The sequence below is a fragment of the Vanessa cardui genome, chromosome 1 (genome assembly GCF_905220365.1).
Source record: "Vanessa cardui chromosome 1, ilVanCard2.1, whole genome shotgun sequence".
Classification (NCBI taxonomy): domain Eukaryota; kingdom Metazoa; phylum Arthropoda; class Insecta; order Lepidoptera; family Nymphalidae; genus Vanessa; species Vanessa cardui.
In genome coordinates this window covers 8,454,255-8,479,957 of record NC_061123.1, presented here as the reverse complement: position 1 = coordinate 8,479,957, position 25,703 = coordinate 8,454,255, and the positions used below count along the sequence as shown (strand labels likewise).

Here is a 25,703-nt window from a genome sequence, read left to right as displayed (position 1 = left end):
AACCGAACATCTAGGATCTGTCTATAATCTATTAACTAAATATAAGCAGACTGATGTTTCAAACATATAAAAATATGTGTACATTTGTGTTAGTTAGATTTTTAATGAAAGATGACTTTTCTGGTTCTGATGGTCGTATGAATTTCAAAAGTATGAAAAATAATATAAACGTAAAATCGAAATAAACAAGCGACTGTTTGCAAAAAGATAATAAAGTTTTGAAATTACTTTCGCACATGTATTTCGAACTGTATATTTTTATACGTTTAATTTAAATAACGCTGGTGATTTTTTATTACTTTTGATTAAAGAATATAGGAATGAATTTTGTGTTAATTTTTATTATTATTTTAATACTACATAAACATTTTTTTATAAATGAACGATATAATCAATTTTACTAGTACTTTTTTTTGTAGCGCGTTTAAAATCGTTCATTACTCCAAATCGCAATCACATTGCTTGGATACAGGGAAGTACAGTCAAACGTGAATTAAATGAAATTAATGCTGTGCTATGGAGCCCAAGAAGCTGTGTGAAGGATTTAAAAGTAAACCAGTAAATCATCATCGGTTTAGACCCATGATGGTTTACTTATCTCGATAGTTAGTTATCAGTTGAAAATATCAATATAACACTTAAAATCGTCCACGTTTAAAATTAGTAAACCTTCGACTGAGCAGCTTAGATAATGATATGGGTATGGGCCTTGCATTTACGTGAGCAAATTTAGCTAGTTTGCTTTGAGTTGGACATGCTGCTAACTGATTGCGGTAAGCATCTCGCTATGAAGTATGAATGTTTCAGTAATTGCCTTCAATAAATGTGAACGAAAACAACAGACGAATTCTTGATTTTTTATTAAATCAGACAAAAATAGAAACCAAATAAAAGTCAGTTGGCGTTTTATAGCTAATCAAACAATCGTTTTATCATAAATATTTTCAGGAAAAAACTTTGAATGTACCTTTGACAGACTCCAACGCGTTAATCTATGAATATAAATAATGACACTTCAAATGAAATAGCACCTCAATCGAACAACAGTTTATTATATACATATAAATAGCGAAGTGCCCCGGCTTCGCACACATTCACACACTACAAAATGTCTTTAAATACAACGTTCACATTTTTGTCACTAGACAACACATACCGCTATGTCCCTGCCTATATTAATCTATCTAAAATGTATGTAAGGTACTTAACTGAATAAATATTAATGCTGTCTTCGTAAATAATAAGCCATTATTTCCCGGAAAAAATAAAGGATTAAAAGTAGTAGTTATTGTGGGTTAACCCTAAGAGATAGACATATACCATGAATGACTTTCTTGTAGGCCCTTTTAAGGTGAACATTACTATAGTACATTATTTTTATCTATCCCGTAGGGATCAGACAGCATTTGCAATGAAATCGTAACGAAAAGTGTTTATGAAATGACTTTAGAATATGATCAGTGTTTACTACTACTGTCCTACTTTATACCTAATGCATGTATTATACGTATAAACTGTACTCTTGAATCCCTCTATCTATTAAAAAAACCGCATTAAAATCCGTTGCTTCTGCATCTCGTGCTCCGCCGAGCAAAGGAAAGGAAAACATCGTGAGGAAACCTGCATGTGTCTAATTTCATCGAAATTCTGCCACATGTGCATTCCACCAACCCTCATTGGAACAGCGTGGTGGAATATGTACCAAGCCCTCTCCTTAATGGGGAGGAGGCCTTAGCCCAGCAGTGGGTAATTTACAGGCCGTTACTTTACTTCTTTAGTTTTAAAGACCTAAGCATACAAAAGGTCAGATATAGTGAGACTTCGTTTTATACTATGTTGAGATATAGCTTCTATAATAAAGTGACTGAAAGACAGACTGAAATCGCAAAAGTCAACCTACGGGAACTTCTAGGAATCTAATAACAGCAGTCATTAAGGCTTCGTGTACGTCGCCGCAGCCACACCGGCGTCGGTCCGTTACTTTATTTTATATGAATAAAATACATGAATGTAGTTTTCATAACGAACTGTTTTATTTGATAAACCTCGTTGAGTTCTTGATTTTTTTTTTAAAATCGTTCTAGTGTACGCTCGTGACTGTTTTACCGAACTCTGTACCATATATGAAAAACATTTTTAAAAGATTCGAAGAAGACGCACGATAGTGATCCTACAAGTTTATTTTTAACTAACAAACACATTTCATGTGAGAATTTTTTAAATTGAGGACTTGAATAAATGACATAAAATCAAAAAATATCCAACTATATTATATATACATATAAAACAAATATTTTATATAATAAAGAAGAAAAAGAAGTTCAAAATCATAAACTTTTATAAATTTACAAATATACATACATAATATAGAATAAAATAGTTGTATTAGTAAATACAAATTACGTACGTGTAAATAATATGTATGGTTTCAGCTTGATGAATTTCACCCTTCATTTAATAATGTTATTTTAATAAAATAAAAATATTCTAAGGATATAAAGTCTAATATGTAAAAATTGACAATATTTTTGTGGATATAAAAAACTTACATTATATACGTGAAAGTAATTATGTCTGATACCTCTTCACGCGAAAACTGCTTAACAGATTTAGATGAAACTGAATATGTTGATTGCTTGAGTTTCGGGGTAGGAAAATGGTCACTTTTTTATTTCAACCTTGTGCTATTATGTTTTTATAAAATCGTGTCTAGATTATAAATAAACTAAGGTCAAGTAGAATTTAAAGAATTTCAAAAATATGTACGTGTAAAAAGTTATAAATAACCAATATTTTTGATAAATTAAAACATGCGTACTGCACACATCTCGACTGCACATAATACAAGAATACTAGCAGCATTTCCTCGATGAATTGCTATTCCGAATCTCTCGGCAAAAATTGAACCAGCCCTGTCACCAGTGAAGCAATGAGAACTGTTATATTTTTTAGAAATGCTGTTCTATTTTTTTTTAATATGTTCCACTGTCATACGAATGAAGCACAAAAATCTCCTACATTTTTGCGCGAATTAATGGTACAAAACATTTAACATCGCATTTGTGAAAAGAATTCTACATGTACGTACACTGTTAATTAAAAAGAAAATTCTACATTGATTAATATTCAGGAGGCTTACGTTTTTTTGTTTTGGTTCAATTACCTACGGCATGAGTTACCCATCAAAAATTTTAACATGTCCCTTTGAAAATTTACTTATTTGTATGCAATCCAAATCCGTATCTTTAGAAGTATAAAGTCGTATATTCCATGCGACAGCATGTAGGACGGTTTATTTAATTAGAATCCAATTCGTGAGTCAATCAAGACGAGAGATTATCGCCGCAAGCCACTAATTAAGTCGAGCTGACTGTTATTGATACAAAACAAGATTAAGCATCGTTCTATGTCTATATTAGGGTAAATTTGAATGTATGTAAAAATATATTTTAGATATGGAAAAGATAAATTTCGCATTAAATCAAAAATTTTGTTATACATTGGTAACAGAGATTGATTGAACATTGTTATTTTTACATATCTGTTCATTTATTAACAAACTATTGCAAACAAAATATACGAATAATAGACAATGATAAAATACAAAATGCTAAAAATAAAATAAAATGTTATGCAAACTAATTTAAATAATAATCGAAACTAACTATTTCACTATGTCATTTGTATGCATAAATAAATGAAATGAAAAAAAAGTGATTAAAAAATTTAATGCTCCGCCGTAACAGCTATTCGCTGCCGTGACCAGGATTCGAACCTGGGTTACTACGGCCACAACGTAGGGTCCTAACCACTAGACGATCACGGCTATCGGAGTTGGTGAACGTAATTACAAAAATTGTGGACAAATTCGCATTGACTACGTAACGGTGTTTTTGTACTAGCTGTGGGACGAATAAATGAGCGATATTCTTTTTTTAAATCAAAACATATAAACGTTAGTGCTAAAAATGTACTACTATAGGAGTAATATATGTATATGTAAGCCGACAGTCACTTTTTTCATTTTATGTTATGGATAAAATATCGTAATTGTATGAATATGTACTTATAAATATTATAAAACAAAAACTTTATTCTATTCGTTTTCTATTCGTATGCAATAATTATTATAATAATTGTTCGTATAAATTATGCTTAAGAGAACATGTCTCTTTCTAATTATAATGATACAAATTCCATTACTTTAAAATTTCATTAAATTAGAAAAATAATTTTGTTGCATGATGCTTGCAAAATTGTGCCGTGATAAATTATTTCATTAATATTCGTATTTCATTTAGAATACACGTAAATAAATGAAAAAGTTTCGAATACAATTTCTATTAAAATTCATAGATCGTTTGCGTCACAGCAATTCAATTAATTGGTTTTATTTCATTGACAAGCTTTCGCATCACTATCAATCATTTACGGGTATTTAACATGCAACAATATGGAAATATCAGTTATATTTTTTGACGATGAATTGTTACATTAAAAGTGGTACAAATGTATATTTATTTAAAGTATCGACATCGATATATTCAGCACAACTGTAGCGCGTACTGTACGACTCGTTTCATTTGAATTGTTCATTAACTTGTCGTGAGTAAAAAGTAGAGGACATTGATTGCTTTCGACGAAATTGGCTATTGCTATTGACTATTAAACATTGAACTCATAGAATGTATACATATAGGAATTGTGTTAAAATGTACTAAATTAACGTTTGTAGGCTTAATAAGTCCACGGTATATAAACCGTCGATTAAATTGGACGTAGTGACTTATAGAACTAAAGCATATCGCTTCGATGACCAGTTCGGGCTTTTTGGCTGTAGGTATAGGTGCGTTTCCAGTAAAATTGTTGTCAAATCAAATCTACAAACAAAATTTCCAAATTAGTGGTAACTGGGTGATATACGTATATCATAAATATATATGATATACATTTACTTATGTTTGTTGAGCTTATTTTTGTCCTACGTACTATCTATCAGTATATTTTTACATATATATATGTATATATATATATATATATATATATATATATATATATATATATATATATATATATATATATATATATATATATATATATAATTACTTGGTGGTAGAGCTTTGTGCAAGCCCGTCTGGGTAGGTACCACCCACTCATCAGCTATTCTACCACCAAATAACAGTACTCAGTATTGTTGTGTTCCGGTTTGAAGGGACATAACATCTTAGTTCCCAAGGTTGGTGGCACATTGACGATATAAGGAATAGTTAATAGTTCTTAAAAAAAACTAAAATCTAAACTAAATAAAAAAAAATATATACAGTGCTACTTTTAGAAAATAGGGATACATCGCAAATATTTATTAAAAAAAGTTTAACAACATAATATGATCGTAACAATAAACCAAATGTAGTCGTACGTGAATCAATGCCACAAATATCGCTAAAACTCTAACATACTCGAAGTATTTCAATATTTCATTGACAGGGATTGATCGGAAACAAAAAGTTTTCTCTTTCAAAGTAAATGGAAAAATGATTGGGTTTTATAGCTCATGCATATTATATTTTCAAGAATAATATATTTTGTGAACATATTGTGTGACAGTTGACAGGCGACTATCACTCTATGTCAACCAGCGTTGCGGGACCGCGCGACCAAGAAAGCGGCGGTGACCGCGACTCAGACTAATAGCATAAAATAAATTAGTTGAAGGATAAGGAAACATGAAGAAAACAACTCACAAAAATGGTTTTAGTAAGGATCTTCAATATAAATGATTGCGTTCACTTTTATGAAGGCTTGTTTTGAGTTTTCAGTTTTTTTTAATGACTATATAGTTTATGAGTATGTACTCATAAACTATATATGTAACAAAAAAAATTACAATACCTATGTAGGTATTGTAATTTTTTTTGTTACTATTTTCTTAAAACAAAATGTAACTTGTAGGTTCCATTGAAAAGCTTCAATAGCAAGAATTGAAGCTCCTATACAAGAATCATAAATTATAAAGATAAAAATCATATAAATTTATCTTAAAATACCACGTGAATTTCTTGAACTCGTATTAGTTAATTGAAGATGAAAACTCTACACATACTTTTAAAAAATTGAAACGCTGGCATAAAGTATAGGTTCTCAGAGTTATGCAAATGAAACTGCGGCAGGATATTGGATCTTTCAATATATTATTATTATCTTATTAATATATATTATCTTATAATAGAAGGGCTTAAGCCCTAATGTTTTTTTCACTTAAATTACTCATGATTGCGAAAGAAATGGAATAAATTGACTAAAGATTAATAAAATTAAAACAACATAATATTGTTCAATCACTGCATATTTGGTATTTACGTATTAACGCCACCACAGCAAAAAATCTGCGACTGTGCCACTTAAAGTAATATTTGTTTACTATTGCTATAATAACCTAACCTAAAATGCTCCGTTGCTTAGATATTGGCAAAAATAATTATTTCAAATCTAACCATAATATCAGTTTCAACTAAGTGACCTTCGGTGCTACGGGTTGTGCAGTACCAAAATATTGTGATTTGTTAATTCAGGCGTAACATAAAAATAAAATTGCTATAGTCGATCGATTTTTCAAACAGGTAAGCGTATGGAGGATACTTTTCAATTTACATGTTATAAATGGATTGCATACTTATGTAATAAACTCACAGTCACATTGAATAGATTAATTATATGAATTTGTAGTGATATAGAATTATCAGTGGTTAGTAAATATTAATTATGTAAATCCAATGCAGGTGTCAGTATGATACAGTCAGTATATACCTATAGGTATATACATATACCTATAGGTATATACTGACTGTATCATATATACTCACCCTCTATATATACTCACCCTCTTATCATATATTCTTATACGAAACAGTAATATTTAGTATGATTGTGTGTTGGAGGGGTCAATGAACCAATGTTAATATTAAACCTTAGTTCCCAAGCATTGGCAATGTAAGGAAAGGGTAATATTAGCCCATCCGCCTAAATCACTACATATTATAAAACAAAGTCCCCCGCCGCGTCTGTCTGTTTGTTCTTGATAAACTTCAAAACTACTGACCGGAATTTTATGCGGTATTAACTAATAGACAAAGGTATTCATAAGAAAGATTTAGGTATATAATTTATTTAAGGTTTTTGAATAAATAAGTTGAAATAGAATGGTAATTGTTAAAAATGTCGGAAAGAAGGCACAAAAAATATATAAATAAAAGGTAAAATTATAAAAAATATCAGTCCACCCGTGAGAAGCCAGGACGGGTTGCTAATATTTTATAAAAAAACACTAACATATACAATTTAATAAATCTTTTACGATGGATTTCTTTTTAAGCAATCAGTAAGTTCGGTAAATTCCGACACAAAGTTTATAAAATTGATTTGCTTCGATCAATATTCATGCGGTCCGTTTGTGTATGTGTAGTAACTCGCACCAAAAGTAGAAGTAAAAACAATAAAAGTGTAATGGATGTGGACGAAAAAACTCGGCAGTCGACGTCAGTGAGTGCTCGTAGTTCAGTACCAACTGTGACAAAAGCTGATAAAATTCTGTCTAAACGTCAAATAAAAAGTGGTTACTGTTATAACGTATATAATTGTATCATGTACTTTAATCATGTTAATTTTAAAATTTAAATCAATATGGCTTACTGTAATGGCATAGATTTGGAGTAGGTGGCAAATTCTGTGTAAGTGAGAGGGATAATTTCCAGTGACACTGAAAGATTGACTATTTCCGAAACACCTCAGTCCCAGCGTAAACTTGCAGTAACATTTATATTTTCATTGCAAAAACATGTTACAATATATATCGTACGTATAACATGTACCTACGTATGTAGATTTAGCATACTAATTTTATTTTAATTGGCTTGTGATGTTATCAATACAACTAATCATTGTTAGCCTTTATGGCTTCCGGCTGTGCGCTGAGGAGCTCAAATCCCGGTTCAGGCCTTCATTTCCTTATTTAAGCCAAATACTAATAAGGAAAATATTATTATAGTATAAACATACTCAGCATGTGAACTATCATGTACGTATGTTACAGAGGGAATAAAAAAGTTCAAAGGTCATTTGATGCGTCGTTCAGGATGGTAATGACATGCATTTTCCAGTTTGAATCGGTTATTTATGCAACCCGGTCAAATATTGATTTACAACAGAATACGAATGATTAAATTAAATAGTTTTAGTAATTACCTACGTTCAATACTGTAGAGCTAAAATTTAAATCCTATACGAATTAAATATTAACGTATTTCAGTTTCAAAGATTTCGCGAGTGAGATACTAGAGTTCTTATAAAATAGCACTGTCCCTACGATTAGTATAACAATATATGCTCTATTTGACTGAATTAACTGTTTCTCGTGATCTGAGAGAGATTTTGAATACTATTTTAATGTATTTAACGGATGATAGATTAAACATATTGGTTTATTATTTAAGATATAACAAACCGTTTTTCGAAAATCGGCAATGAGAGCAAATTAATATCATTAATGTTATTAATTATTTTGATTAATTTAACTTACATGCCTTATAAATTATAATACAATTAACCCAAATACTTTTCAGCATTTTACACATCTATGTAATGTACAGTCTTATTTAGTGCGAAATATTGTAGAAATCGCGCATATAAATTCTCAAATCGAGATCACGTAAGCCGGATTATTGAGATAAAGCTAGAACGTTAATCACGTAAAAGACAAGTAACAATTACAGCAAACCATGACATTGACTGAAACTTGGAGACGGGAAAGTATAAAGATAAATGATCTATCCTAACTGCGCTCGGCGATGCTGTAGCAAGACAAATTATTTCACTCCTAGAGGATGAAAAACCGGTTCATGTTAGAGCTACTTAATATCATTGTTGTCAAAAATCTACGATCTCTAAGGATCAAGATTGATCAGTGACAAGGTCTAAGTAATGTACAAGAAACTATCGCGAAACTCTGTGAGCATAATATATAGAGTACTTGTTATATATCACTGAAGCGCACTCTCTCGGCTTTCTATATTGAAAACAATATCAACTGTTAAGCAATATAGTTGCCTATGTACTGTAGCAATATCGAGTCGAAAATTACTTCTACCTGGTGTACAAAATCTTGTCTCTTGAATAATATCAAAATCATTCAATGTAGAAGCATTATACTTACTTAATGATTCTCAAATGAAACACTATAATTTCTTTGGAAAGTAAAATGTTCTGACATGAGTAGAGCCGGCAAAAGAAAATTGGTGGGTTTTTTTCGTTAATTTGTAATTTTCGATGTTTACATATATTCGACGTCACAACGAAATTATTAGTATAAATTAAATTAAAATTTGTTACGTTTTTGATTACATCATTACCATATTCATATTTTGAACATTTAACATAATTTGGTGATACTTGTCCGTTCTATTCTATTCTATTCCCGGCTAAGAATTAAATCTTTAATCTTAGCAGGAAAATCTTTAATCTTCAAATTAGAAGCGATAGCTCGATTCAACTTAACCGAAATTTACTAGTTTATATCAGTATTAAAAATGTTATACTGATAGAAAGAAATTTATAAGTTATTTTCTGATTTGAATGTTTGATTTTATCGAATTTGAGTTCATAAGTTTTGTTTTATATATTTGTTACAATATTTGAAAGCTGGCTGAGTTAACACTGTGTTAGTACACTATTTTACGTTCTCAGATTGTACTAAAATCTTTTGATAAAAATGAAATTGAGTTGATCGGGTTCGAGTTGATTATTCGCTATTGTCAGACAGCACGTGTGAGCTTGACACAGTCGAGTGCACTCAACAAAGCGAAAAGCACCGCCCTACTGACATCGCTACCGATAACGTCAGAGGTGAGCGTTACGTCACTCTCTCAAGGTATATACGTAAGCTACCAAATCGACATAAAATAACTAACAATCTAACATTATTTTTTATCAGATCGTCACAAAAATATGTGAATTTATATTCAGGCTAATACACGGAACGTATCGCAGCGTATCGAATATCAGAAAATAAATTTCCGATATAAAATTATTTTTACGATTTTGGCTGTATTAAAAATGAAAAAGCATACCTAGCAATATATATGTATCTCTATTTATATGGTAAATAGGAAACTTCAAATAATCGAAAAAAAAATAGAATAGAAATTATTTACGTAAGTCGATTATGTAAATGAATTCTCTCGAAGCTAGCATTCTTTATTGTTCTTTTCAATATCGCATGTATTCGTATTTTGTCTATTTCAATTTTCTTCATACATAATAGCCCTTTAACGTTCCGTGTTTAAAAATATTTTCTCTAAGGATATAATATCTGTTTGTAATTATCACAAATACTTATTTTAAAAAATGTTCTAGTCTCTTGGCTTCTACAATTAAGTCTGAAATATTACACAAAGCTCCCCAAATTGTGGAGAAAATTTCTATTGTTAGCACGCGACCATTGTTGTAACAGTTTTAGAGAATTCTTATCAAACAACGGTCTCACTCAACTTGAGTGTTCATCTTGTACGTGACGGTGTAAACGACAGTTATATACAATTTTTCACAGATTTTTGGTGCGAATTATAATGGTATCATAATGGCAGTCGATATATTTTTTTGAGCTACTTAATTTAGTTACAGTTATGAGCAATCATATTATATTGCATTGCATAATAATAATAATGGGATATTAATGATCTAGAGACACAAGAATTCTGAGCACAAGCACAAATTGCTTTATTATACTCGATTTACTACTCTATTCCTACGAAATGTTTTCAACTGCATTTGGAGAATACACATCGCTGACTTCATCAGGGCTTACCCCGAGATTACTTCATATAAAAATAAAAAATAATAATAACAAAGTGAAGTTGCGTTAATCCACATTAAAAAGAGGTTTTGCGAGTTTTATACATATGCTGTATTCTACGCTATTTTCTTCTTTCACCATCGCTTTCCATCCTGGATCAGCTGGAGAAAGATTATCTCTAATTTTTCTTGTGGTCGGGCATTCTACAAGTCCATCTGGGTAGAACTTCCTACAACGCAAAATAACTTTCATATAACTGGTAACTCATACATTATATCGAGAAGCAGAGTTTGAAGTATGAGTGAGCCAGTGTAACTACAGGAAAAAGGGACAAAAAAGATTGGCGGCCAACACAACGCCGGTGTAAGGAAAGGTTGTCATTTTTTCACATCACAAACATCCACATGAAAATGGCAGTGGTGATACGGCGCCAATGTCTGTGTGCAGAGGTTTCACTTACGATCAGACGGCCTATTTACCTAGCCGCTGCCTATGCCATTAAAGTGGTGATTAGATCTCGTACAATATCGTACCTAAAATATAGACCCAAATGGAGCATAAGATAAGACACACATGGTTTTGATGTAGAATTAAATTAGTTGGACATAATCCTGTAATCTTCTGTTAAGCAAGTGCCACTGGACCATATGGGCTCTTCGTGAAATTTTTAATTTATGTGTCGTATATTGGCTATTTTTAATCCTTCTTAATCTACTTTAAATAGACAATATACCATTTTACGTCGAATTTTGGTTTTTGGTACTCCAGGAAGGTAGTTATAATCGAAAGCTGGCCGAAAGCCAAGACACACGGACATACTGGCGCCTGCATAGATAATGTCTGATTTACTGCCTGAAACGGACATTAACGTAACAAGATTCGAAATTGTCTTAATGTGTAACAACCTACTGTCATCGTTTATCAAAATTTTCAAGTTTCAGAAAACTTGTTTTACACACAATGGATATTTCCTTTTTTCAACTATTGCTAATAAAAATAAAAATAAAGAAGCATCAATTAAGTTTATAGAGAGAAAAGAATGAATATGAGAGCTTTTATAAAAATAAGGATTTTTAAAATACGAAATGCATCAGCATTCTGTGTAGTTATTATATATATTTTTTTAATTTAAGCCTTAAAAGCTAAGTGCAACAAAAAATATAAATAATGTTTCCGACCAGATTAGTATTTACGTATTATAGAAGTCTTTCTTCTAATCTTATTGTAAAATTTAACTTATTCTCTTAAAAAAAATTCTAAAATTTCCGAATAAAATAGTTTTGTATAGACTTCTTGAATTAAAAAGGTATTTCGTGCAGCTCTAACCAGAACGGGCATTATCTCATATAGGTGTATGTATATCTTGAACATGAATAAAATTCCTACGCTCCGTAGCGTCGGTCGCACGGAATCTATGTTATCTCGGTATGTTTTGGTTATTAGTGAAGCATAACTGCGGATTTTTTTAAGACTCTAAAAGTTGTATTAAATATCCACAGTAATAACGTCAATAATATCGAACACATTATTTCGACTATTACTGTAGCTGAGAGTGGCGTTAATAAGTATTTAAATCTAAATTGGCACGGTGCTTTGACAGCATTTGATTTGTTTACCTTTTCAAAGAGGCACGCTACATTTCAATAAAGTAGACTTTAAAAATATCTTAAGTTCAGTTGAGAAATAATTGATATTTCAATAGTAATTATAATTAAATTAATTTATTAATTTAATTATAATTACTATAAATAATTTAAATAATTTATTAACATAAGAATTAACAACATTAAATGCTTAAATATATATACAAATATGAACTAAGACTAGTTACTGTGTAAATCTTGACCGCGTGGAATGGTGGCAAGAATGCTAGCAGCATTTCCCCGTTGAATCGCAATTCCGATCCTCTGGGCAAAAAACGAACCAGCCCTCCTGTCACCAATGGAGGCAATGAGGCGAGGTGTTATACTTTTGATGAAGCTTTTTGCACCACTACTCCATATATATAGTAACTGGGTAATACGAAAATATCATAGTGTAACCTTTTTACATTCAAATAGAGTGATTTGTTTGATTATCAATCACAATATGAGTAAGATGCTTTAGGTCTCGGTATTTCGAGACATCTTTAAGTTATTTGATAACGTGTAACCTGAGCACTTATTGAAAGCGATGTATATATTTTGATGTAAATGGATAAAATGTTTCCCGAGTCGTGAATATAAGCGCTTCACATAGGTTATTTCATCTTCCTCGTTTACATTAAATACTTACTTATCCGATAGTTAATATAAAACGTTTTAGTAAAACAATGCTTCTATAAAATATTTCTAAATTAATTTACGTCATGTATTGTGGTATTGTGAACAATATAATAGTGAAGTCAACAAAATATATTAGTACATCGCCAGTATTAAGGACTTACTGGTAAAGTACAATAAACATGATGCAAAAATTTACTTACTCCGAATGTAAATTATTTTAAAAACGAATGTGTTTTTAAATATTAAAACATAAAATTGGTAGCGGATGTAAATACAGCTTACTTGGGCTATTTTACAGTATATTTTGCAGTCTGGTTGTATTTAAAAGAGTTCAGATATTTCATTGCATCACGTTTTCAGTTGTTTTCTGTTACTTATTTAAAAAAAAGAATATAAATAAGATAATACAACATAAAATCCTAAGTGTTAATGGAGATTTGAAGATTCGCATTACTGGAAAACATTTTTATTTTGAGTCATATACATTTTAGTTATATTACTAATGGACTAACTTTCATATATAGTTTCTACATCCATTCGTATTAATTAAATACATCTGGATTTTATTGCCATAATAACTTTATTGCATGGTGACAGATTATCATGAAAATACGTAAGGTATAGTTCAAATGACACCGAAAATATCTGCTTTCTGTTACGTTGTAAGAGAAAGGTTTTATATTTTTGTTATTGTTATATTACATAACGTTATTTTAGAACCTAGAGAACCGACAAAGTCAACGCAGATTGATTATATATGATTTAATATTACTAGTGGCATATATGCCACTGGTAATATTAAATTATTGCAGTTGATTTATACTTTTGCTAGAATTCTGTACATATACAAACATTATACTTATCCAATTAATATAGAACCTCTTTGTTTTAGTTCACAGTTTCAGAATAGACAAAGACTATATTTTTAAGAGTATGTCCAAATATTGTTTTTAATGCATTATAATATCTCAAAAACGTTTTGGATAAAAAGAAATAACATGTGGAATTGACAATACATTATTTTCCTTTGTATTCAGTAAATAGGTGCAGATTGTTCTACTAGTTTTACTCACCGGAATACAGGTTCCAAATTAGGGGCTGCTTTCCATTAAATTAATTTTATGAAATAACGACTTCAATTGCTCACAAGACTTTATTCGAATAAACCTAATTTTGAATATCTATAGCTTTCCCAGGACAAAAGATGTTTCTTCAGAATTTATAGTTATTGTTATATATTTTTACATATACATTTAAAGAAAACTCGTTGTGCTAGCAATATTTTTCTCTGTTGTCTTTCTTCGTTATTGTGTTTTAGTTTTACTCCACACTTTGCTGAAATTAAAAAGAAACAATCAACAAAAAAATCAAGGCATATTTTAAAAAATACTATAAAATAATATAGCTCCGCCATGATAGCTTTTCACTGCCGTGACCAGGAGTCGAACCTGGGTTACTACGGCCACAACGTAGGGTCCTAACCACTAGACGATCACGGCTATCGGAACTCCTAACAAAAATGTTTAAAAACACAATTGCGTTCATTTTATAATAATAAACGAAACAATTTAAAAGACATAAAACATGACGGATTAAGAAGCCAAGAGCGACTTTTAACTTTGATGGGGTTACATGTTTTGGCGATTAAAAAAAGAGAAATTGAGATGAAATTTGAGCGCTTTATGTTTTAATTATTCTTTTTACAATTGACGACGTGACCGCATCGAATCTTGAAATGAAACAGTCCGAAACAGTTGGCACTTTTAGTATTACATTCACCGGTTCCGATAGCCGTGATCGTCTAGTGGTTAGGACCCTACGTTGTGGCCGTAGTAACCCAGGTTCGAATCCTGGTCACGGCAGCTAAAAGCTGTCATGGCGGGACCAAATTTTTTATTTATTTAAATTTATATTTTAAATGTATGTATACATTCTCAGCTATTATCGTGTGATTTGCTACAATGACTGTATATTTACTTTACATATATATACTTGTATATTTACACTGCAAACAATTAATTATCGAATATGGCAATAGTATGTTACAATTAAACAGTAACTTCAATCGAATACCAACAATAACTTCACAAGACTCAACAATAACTTTAAGTTATTTAATGAAACAGGTGAGAACGTTTTGAAAGCGATAATTACTTTTGTTTTTCCAATTTATCAAAATCATTTTCTAATTAATCTATAATATGTATATATTTTTTTTTATAAAATATGTTGTTCCGTGGTCACCATAACCCATAGACATGGACAATATAAGCAATTTAAACCACTTCTTAGATCGCTGTCACGCCTTCGATCTTGGAAACTGAGACATTGTTTGCCTTATGTCTGTAGATATACTGAATCACTCACTCTTTAAGCCAGAACATAACAATATGTATCGCCGATTGGTGGTAGAATATTTGACGAGCTGGTGGTTGTTCCTACCCAGGTCGCTTAAACAAAGCCCTACTACAAAATATCAGGATTATCTTAACCAATTTTGATACAAATGTCAGGAATCCATCTTAAATGTAACAGACTTTTACTCCCCTGGTAGATCAAAGTTACCATTGAATTACAAACAACACGTGAATCTGAAGAATTTTTGTTCAACTTTGTTACGGATGATTGGAAGACGTACATCACATACTTGCAAACTTTTCCTTTGAGAATTAAGGGAAATAACCTTGGAATTTCAATACGGAGTAAGCCTACGTTATCTTTAATTTAATAATACTTGTCATCTATTGGATTTATAGTGCTAATCCACGCTATCAAGTCATAGTTTATGCGCTGATGTTTTGGCGCTAATACAAGTCAGTATGATATTATTTTATAAGGATTACTTCTAACGTACACAACCTATATTGAAGTTATTTTATATGATAATAATTAATCTATTTAATGTTTTATAAGCAAAATTTATGTTTCGCGCAAATTAGCAATGTGCCAGTACAAGAGACGGTTTACAAATCAGCTGCGTGGATAATTAATCTTGGTTCTAAAACATTTATTGTAATGAATATTTTAAAAAGTATAAGAGATATTCATCAACGTTTGAGTTGCGAAGTTTTGAAAGAATTTCAGTAACTTTGAATCTTACTGAGGGTTTGCTTAATAAGCTATTTGCTATTATTTCTTGTATGAAATTAATTTAATGCGAATTATTTGCAAGAAAATAAAATGTTATACATTTAGGAAGTTACCAACACGATCGGGCACTGATTTTTTATCGAAAATTTTTTCATTGTCCTAAATATCCTTACTTGTCCACCATATTTTGTCAAAAGGTCCATAAGTGAATCAGTGGTGACTTGGCTTTACTTCTGATATAACTAAAACTAAACTAGTCTCGAAAATTCGTGCTCATCATGATGCTATAAATAGGTAAATTAGCAATATATATATATATATATATATATATATATATAGTGCAATATTAATGCAATATTTAACAAAAGAGTAATGGTTAAAAGTTTTGCTTTGAATAATAACATTACTGCGTTCCAGCAGTTTAATCACTCTACTTTTGAATGAACGTAAGCCCCATTTTTCCCCCGGTTTCCGGTTTTCTATCTTGAGAGCGGTTTTCAATATCCATATATTATTATTAATTTTATTATTTTAAATCAATATTGAACTGTCAAAAAGAGAAAAAAAAAGACTTTTTCAAATGTTAGTTTTTTTGCGGTCAGTGACTTAACGTAAGAATTTGGCTTAAAATAGCTTTACAAACATTTATACTATACAAACTATTCAATTTTAGACACAGTTGTGAAAAATAATTTAAAACTGCAATGTGTATAAATTGAAATACGTGTGACCAAAACGAATTGCGGAATAACGAGAGCTTAGTAGGCAAATAGAATTGACGTGCTCTGAATATAGAGTAGAGAAATAGAGACTATAGTTTGTATGGTAACTTAGTCGATATTTGCATGCTTCAAAGCATTATTCCTATTTTCATGTATATCTTCAATGATTAGTTAGTTTAGTGGTGAATTTTGGCTGGCTTTCTGTTGAACTAGAATTCAAATACCGCTAACATTGTATAAGATACATGTACAATTTAATTTAATCAAATATGAAAGCATTTATTATAGTTAAGGTCAAATACGACTACTTTCAAATAGAAAATACCCTCATCTGAAAATATCTTTGTACTTTCTTTTTAATTTTCAGTATAATAAAATATCCTATAAAGATGTTTCGCGGTTCGTTTATGTTTTTCTTTTGATTAAAACCTTTTTTTATATATACGCTTTGTAATTATTTTTAACCCTATAAATAAAGCTTTCTCGTAATGACAATCACCAATCAGCCTTTAACTATGTAGACGTGATTATATATGAAACAGTTAAATTAACGTGTCTATTAAATTCTATTATATTAATAAATTCTACAAGCATTAAGTGTGATGATTTGACGAGTATGTCAACCTCTGCTTTTAACGGATTAATGTATATTTTATACTTGAATTTAACTATTCACAGTTATATTTAACATCATTAATCATTCTACATTATATTGTTTGAAAAGCAAATAATAATCCCTGCTAGTTATATATATTTCGAGTTAATCAGTTAATACCAAATATATGTTTACTTTTATTAACCGACTAACGCATTAAGTATATATATAGTTAATAAGACTTGAGTAAAAAACCGATTTGACGTTTTCCCGTCTGTTTATATTGTATTTTTACAGGAGGATAACTTTAAATTGAAATCGAACACAGAAAAATATTTTTAATCTCCATGAAATTGGACAGATTATATATATATATATATATATATTTATATATATCTTTCTCTATATATATCTTATATATATATATATATATACATATATATATATATATATATATATATATATATATATATATATAATATATATATATATATATATATATATCTTTATCTCAATAAAATAATAAAATGTACGCGCCAGTCAAATCAGCCCAATGCCGAAATCAGATTCAAACATTTAAGCCACAAAATAATCTGTCCAATTTCATGGAGATTAAAAATATTTTTCTGTGTTCGATTTCAATTTAAAGTTATCCTCCTGTAAAAATACAATATAAACAGACTGGAAAACGTCAAATCGGTTTTTTACTCAAGTCTTATTAACTATATATATATATACTTAATGCGTTAGTCGGTTAATAAAAGTAAACATATATTTGGTATATAGCCATATATATATATATGTTGTGAAGTTTTGGTGAGCTATCTTGTGACTTATAAATGTATATAGATATTATATGCTAACATTCATGGTTAACGATCAAGCGATGTCAAAATCGATTTTAAGCAAATATATACATACATAAATATAGTATAGCACAATCCGCAATTGCCCCCTAACATAAAAACATTATTGGATTGTTTGAACTGAAGTGACGTCACCAGACACTCAAAAAAACCTGAACAAATTTATGTCGGACTACAAGTGGACTCACAAAAAATTTACGGTATTCGGATGTATGCTTATACTTGTTTTACAAGATATTGCTTGCTTATTAATATTGCTGCTTCTTACAAAATTTCATGATTCTAGGTCAACGGGAGAAGGTACCCACGAAAAAGGTATAACGTTAATTATAAGGATTTCATTCCCTTTGCTAAACACTCTGCCATATCTTTTGATTGCGTAGATCTGGAGGTTTGATTTTATTATAACTCCAAGGAACCAGATAATTCAATATTTGGAAATCATTTCAACTTTATACTTTATACTGTTACTGAGAAAAAGGTTTTTCGGACAGACAGATAAACAGAAGTATAACGAACTACCAAAAAAATATTTTTTTCTTTTAAAGGTATTAAACTAAAACGGTTATGTAAAAGAACTCGATGATTTTATTTTACTCCATATAACAAGAATTATGCACATCTAATCCGTAATATATTAAAAATGAAACAACAATCACTTAAGCTTATAACGAACCGTCGTTGTAAAACCGTCGGCGGGGATTACATGTGCTGAACGGGCGATTTATGAATGAAAAATGACGTTCGCAATTGTGAAATTTCAAACGTTGCCGGCTTTGTTTTAATGTCTTTACGAAATGCTAAACAAAATACACCTTTAAATGTACGACTTTCTTATTTTTTTATAAATTCACCTGTAAATTATTTAACAGAGAATTTAGAAAAATATGGAACACATTTGAATAAGGAATATAAGTAGTCTTCCAGAATAGGTATTACAGTAGGTATTATACCTTTGACTTACTTAAATTTAGGTATAATTTCTTATCAATAGCACGAACGATCGGATAAACTCTTTTATCTACGCAACTTGAGGCAAGTATTTGATCTAAAATTCTTCGAGAAAGATAAATTGAGTCAATGTTTACGCTTCAAGTTCAATTTTACACGTGCCTGAGCAATAATCTAGGCTACACGTCGTAGCGCCTCGAAATGTAATGTTTAAGTTTATGAAACAAATGAGATGCTTGTCATATTTTTTTTTTGCTTTAACTACCTGACGATAAATTATTTTATGTAATAAAATGGAAGTAGGTACCATTAAAATGTTTTTCTCATCTACAATACACTATAACCTCTTTGGATCTAAAATATTAACACGGACTCATTACATATACGGCAAAGCCATGAAGCTCTTTTTAAAAATAGAATATGCAATTGTATAAAAAAATGTTGGTCAAACTGGAATATTTTTATATGCGTATATTTATAACTTCATGAAAGAAATAAATCAGATATAAAACTGCAGGTTTGTTTTAATGTAAATAACATGTTTTCCTTGCATCCGTAAGCAGACAATTATTTTTCACTGAACAAAAAATAGAACGAACGAGAAACAGCTTTGTCTGAAAGTTATAATTAAAGTTGAACATAGAACATAGAAAAAAATCACACTTAGCATAAACTCACACAAAGAGCTGACGAAATTTGGTTACTCCCTATATGCTGTATCTATGTATTTTGCTTTAACATAAAACGACTTGTTTATTACGAAGAAAAGTTTGCATTTTAAGTTCAACGCTGGAATACATTGCACTAGAGTTTTGGTTCCGCGAACAAATGTGCAAATTTCAAAGATGTTTCTGTTATTACTATTTACAAACATGATATGCAATATTATTTTATATCAAATGCAAATATGATTGAAACTGCTATAACAATTTCAATCCTTAAGAATAAGCGATATATTTTTTATAGTATAAGTTGGCGGACGTACATATGGGCCACCTGATGGTAAGTGGTCACCATCACCCATAGACAATGACGCTGTAAGAAATATTAACTATTCCTTACATCGTCAATGTGCCACCAACCTTGGGAACTAAGATGTTATGTCCTTTGTGCCTGTAGTTACACTGGCTCACTCACCCTTTAAACCGGAACACAACAATACTGAGTACTGTTATTAGGCCGTAAAATAACTGATGAGTGAGTGGTACCTACCCAGACGGACATGCACAAAGCCCTACCACCAAGTAATAATATATTTGATAACAATAAAATCTGAATTAAAATATATCATATAATAAATAATATTTTATAAATATACAAATTATACAAAGGACTACGCTATTCTATATACTTCGCTTATATTTTATTTGTGAAGTGAGCAATTTCACAGATTGCAGCGACTATTTAAAAAAGTCTTATCTTCTGTATTTTTAAACAGAAAACGCTTTCGCTTTACTTTTATATATAAATTTATAACATTTAATGGCTTAAAGACTCCTTTAAATTGATTTTATTTTTTTGTGAGAAAATGGGAACCTTTATTATTTCAACTAAGCAGCTTAGCGATCCAACGCGTCGAAACGAGAAAGTACCCTCGTATTGAGTGAATAATTTCGTTTATTTTCGCGCTTAGACACAAACAAAATTGAACGAGATCTGTTTTTCTAAGTGGCCTGCGTTCGAGAAATAAAAATTCTGTGAAGCTAATACATTAAAATATAAGTATTTTGCGTACCTTTTTCATTGTTATTTAGAATACCTGAGACCCGATAACTACATCGCCAGTCAAATTTAAACAAAACATTTCAACCACAAACCGCATTTGCAAGATGTCATTGTTACTCAAATACAAAAATAAATACCGTCGACGGAAAAAGGGAACCAACAAGTCTATTTTCAACCAATTGAACATTATTACGAGATTGCCCACTATGTGCTATTAACGAGTCCTAAGATATTTTTGGTCATATTGCCGACAGACAACACGACAATCTGGATAAACTGATTGTAGCAGGGAAAATCGAAGATAAAAGATCATACGCTCGATTACGTACCTATTGATTTACCACTACATTTAAAATATAACGAGACCCAATGTTTCCATTGTCTTGATACTTGCTGATGATGAGTGGCGTGGAAGAAGTAATTCGGAAATTGGAATTTGATTTACTGTTTATAAATAAAAGGCTCCTGTTACAACATTTTAGAGAGATCAATTTCATCCTAGCTGGTAAAATTAGCAGATGAGAGTTTCTTTCTATTTGAGTATATTTAATATAGCCTGCAACACAGGATACCAAACAACTAGAATAGTTAAAGCTTTCTAAATAATATCCGTTAGAATAATAAAATATCCTTTTTTAACAACATCATGTGGCGTATTCATGTAGCACATATAAAATGTCATTACGACACACAATTAAAATAAAAATAAAAAATACAGATTAGGGTTTCACCCAAAATATTAGGGGAGTTCTAAAACTCTTGAAGTAAGTAAATCCCTTAAAAAACTTTATAAATTTTAATTGTAGTTCTTAATTTTGTCGAACCAATTGACCCAATATGTTAATTTTGGAAGAATCCTTAACTTGATAAAGTCACGACTATTTTCTGACTTTACTAAAGTTGTTATAATTAAAAGAAAATTAAATTACCAAGGGAGTGCTGAGGATCGGAGCTTTGACAAATCATGAGAGGTCTATGTTCAGCAGTGGACTGTGATAAAATAGATTATATTATTAAGCCTGTTAATTTAAAGCAAGAAGCATTTATAATGTAGTCTGACATTTAGTGTTTTTTATAAAATATTTAGTCAGACAGCCAAAGAGTCTCCTGATTGAAACCGGTCGCAACTGTCCTGGGAACAGAAATTTGTCTTTATGCAAATTCTATCAATTACATTAGCTCACTCATCCTTTCAAACCGAAACATTGCTAAGTATTGCTGCTCATTACTACCCAGACATGCTTACGCAAAACCTAACTACTATCAAGTAAATCCACTAATCTACTCAAAAGATATTTTGATAAATGAAATCAAATCAAACTATACTTTATTCGAGTAGGCTGTTAGAAGTACTTTAAAATCGTTTTTTTACAATGTTATTTTAAAGTACCACCAATTTGGAATGTATATCAGTTTACTCTATTCAATCAAATTACTACTTATCCAAAATGAAAACTGACGGTGTTGTTCCTTCCTTTGTCATCTATACAATTAATTCCTCATTTTCATTTTATACCAACATGACAATAAATTAGATTTAATATTCACATTTGTCATTATGACATCATATGTATTTGCCATAATAAAAGTAATTCAAAATAATAAATATAAAGTCTTTCACGACCAGCTTACGGATATTGCATCTTCTAGTTTTTTCTCATTAAGATTGTAGTCTAAATCCAATCCTCTTTCAATCACTATTAATCGTTTACGATTTTACAAACTTATTTTTATATATAAAATAACTAGTAAACTAATGAATAGCTCGTTAATTTCTCATTACTGGACAAAGCGCAGCTTCTATTAAATACATTTATGTTACTCAATTGTTTTCTTCATCTCTTGTACATTATATATTGTTGTATTGGCATAATTGATTCGATGAATTTACGGCAAAATTAGTTAAAGATGTATCACTATTAATAAATATTTTAGATATTTATCGACCTCATATATTCCCCTATTATATTGTAAACAATATAGAAATTGTTAGAAATAGGATCTGGTTTTAAAGCGCACTTTGTATTAAAAATTATGTTATTTATTACACTGTCTTATTTTAATAAAAACTACGACTTCATTCAATAATTTTCTGGCAGTACAATACATATAATGTTGTTTTAAAAATCTCTGTAGACCTAAAAGATCTAGTACAAACTATTCAAGTAGAACTTCTTGCAGGCTTAGCATTTGATTACATATAGAATATTACAAATTAACTAAACATGTTCATGCACTTACATTCTTTCGGATCCATCATTCGAAAGTACCTTTCGTAGTATTTCCAACAACATCCGTCATTGTCCGATGTCAGACCAGTGTTAATAATACTTTTAATCCTTTTAAAATTGTTCGCTGTAGAAGTCCTAGGCAGCTTGTTGGATAATTATCGAATATATATACATATAATACTTTAATTATTTAAGAGTAACGTAATTTCACCTTAACTATATAAAATATATATCAATAATAAAATTGTATGTAATAAAAACATAGACATTTATTAAATCACTGACTTTAGTGGACTACTATAGCCTAAAAAAAATTACATTCGGCTCATTTTCCTACTGGTTACGTGGCCTGATAAAAGGGGCAATCTTTATCAGATCGGAAGAGATTCGTTCAGTTCGAATGTATTCGGATGCAAATGTGCCACTCACGAAAGGACAACATTTTCGCATAGGCTCAAAAGAAGTGCTCAATTTATAAATCTCGTAACAAATTCAATGGAAATGTAGAATTATAAAGGAAAATTCCCTTAGGTGTGTGTTTTAAATCTCGATTCCTTATGCAGTAGAATATTTAGAAGTTTCTTGAATTACTAAATTTTCTGATGTAAAAGCATTCCTTTACATTAATTTTAGTATAGTAATATTAATGTGCCAGTTCAGGTAAATGCAGAAAAAATCTGTGTATTAACAGTGTGATAAATGTAAAAATATCTTTCGCTAATGGCAACACATATACAACAACTTGGTATACTTTTGGATTACCAATAAAATGCAGTATACATTTTAAAACAAATATTATCCCGAAATGGGGATAAATGAACTGTAAATCCTACTCTTTAACGGGTTTTTTTCCCAGGAGTGAGACATTCACGGGTTCTTACATTTTTACAACCTATTACAATATACGTCGTTAACTTTTTATATATGTATATTTATGTAAATTATTTTTCAAATAAAAGTCATTTTATACTGGCTCATATAGTTTTTATTTCATTTTGTCTGGATGGTCTGTCATATTTATCACATAGTATAATTTTCATCACTATTTTATGGTAGTAAATAACTCAATATGAACAGTCAATTACCTACATTTATTTTTAATGTTAAATGATATACACAACTAGCGTTCAAGTCAGCTTTTCAATTGAAATTCTATTTCTTAATTATTTTGCTATTACTCTTTACTCCAACCAAATTTCTACTCCACTAAAAAGTTTTTATATAATATTGATTATTTCAAAGTTGAATTTCTAAAAGTAACACAATGGTATTTTTGCAATTTCATTTTACAGATTTTCGGTCACCGTCTGCGTTATTCGTAAGACATCTAATCCGTTCTAATTATACATGAAATTTATTATTTTATTTGTATAAGAAATTATTCCTACAATTTACAAATATATAAAAACGAATCAACCGATTGAGACCCACGACAAGGATTTCAGTAGCGCTCAACGACATCTGTTTAGATTACGGTGTCATTCTAACAAATTGTTTTGAAGACATTAAAAAAAATCGATTTTAATAGTCTTGTTATTTTAAGAACTGACTGTAATACGTTTATCACGTTTCCAAAATTGAATCAAAAAAATAGCTCTATGAAAAAAGGAAATAAATTGTTCACGCTCTTTGAGCTCGAAAATTGCGGGAAGTTGAAGGTATGGCCTGCATCAGCTTTTTCTTTTTAAATACCATAAACGAAATTGCAAGCTCAGGTAGATTAAATATCATTGTCTATGTTCCAATAGGACTGTTTTTACTAAAATATCGATCGCACAAAGACGGCTTATACCCCTTTTGTGTTCGTCGCTTTTGACACTTTTTTAATTATTATTTTAAATATAAAAAATCATCTATCTACTATTTCAATCACAACTTTCATTTTTATTAGTATTTATTTCAGGAGACTGGACTAGTAATAGTAAAAAATATATCCGTTATTAAAATTTTTCAAAATTTTTTTTTTTTTTTTATGGTATAGGTTGGCGGACGAGCATATGGGCCACCTGATGGTAAGTGGTCACCATCGCCCATAGACATTAACGCTGTAAGAATTATTAACTATTCCTTACATCGTCAATGTGCCACCAACCTTGGGAACTAAGATGCTATGTCCCTTGTGCCTGTAGTTACACTGGCTCACTCACCCTTCAGACCGGAACACAACAATACTGAGTACTGTTGTTTGGCGGTAGAATAACTGATGAGTGGGTGGTACCTACCCAGACGGGCTTGCACAAAGCCCTACCACCAAGTATCTAGCAATCTAGCAATGACCGAAATAACCGAAATGAATTAAGCCATAACGTTCATTAATGACTTCAGTGGTGAAAGAAAACATCATGAGGAATCTGGACAAGGCGAATAAGAATGTACCATGTATGCACAAATCCACACTGGAGCAGCGTATTTT

At 30.4% G+C, this 25,703-nt stretch overlaps 1 protein-coding gene and 3 non-coding genes across 7 annotated transcripts in view; 1 reads left to right on the top strand and 3 right to left on the bottom strand.

Moving 5' to 3' along the window:
• LOC124531036 (galanin receptor type 3) overlaps positions 1-25,703 on the bottom strand; it is a 64,807-nt gene that overhangs the window by 25,631 nt on the left and 13,473 nt on the right. The gene's annotated exons all lie outside the window — the stretch shown is intronic.
• Positions 3,755-3,826, bottom strand: Trnah-gug. The gene has a single exon. It is a non-coding gene; the product is annotated as a tRNA-His (tRNA).
• On the bottom strand, positions 14,538-14,609 carry Trnah-gug. Its single transcript has one exon. It is a non-coding gene; the product is annotated as a tRNA-His (tRNA).
• On the top strand, positions 14,901-14,972 carry Trnah-gug. The gene has a single exon. It is a non-coding gene; the product is annotated as a tRNA-His (tRNA).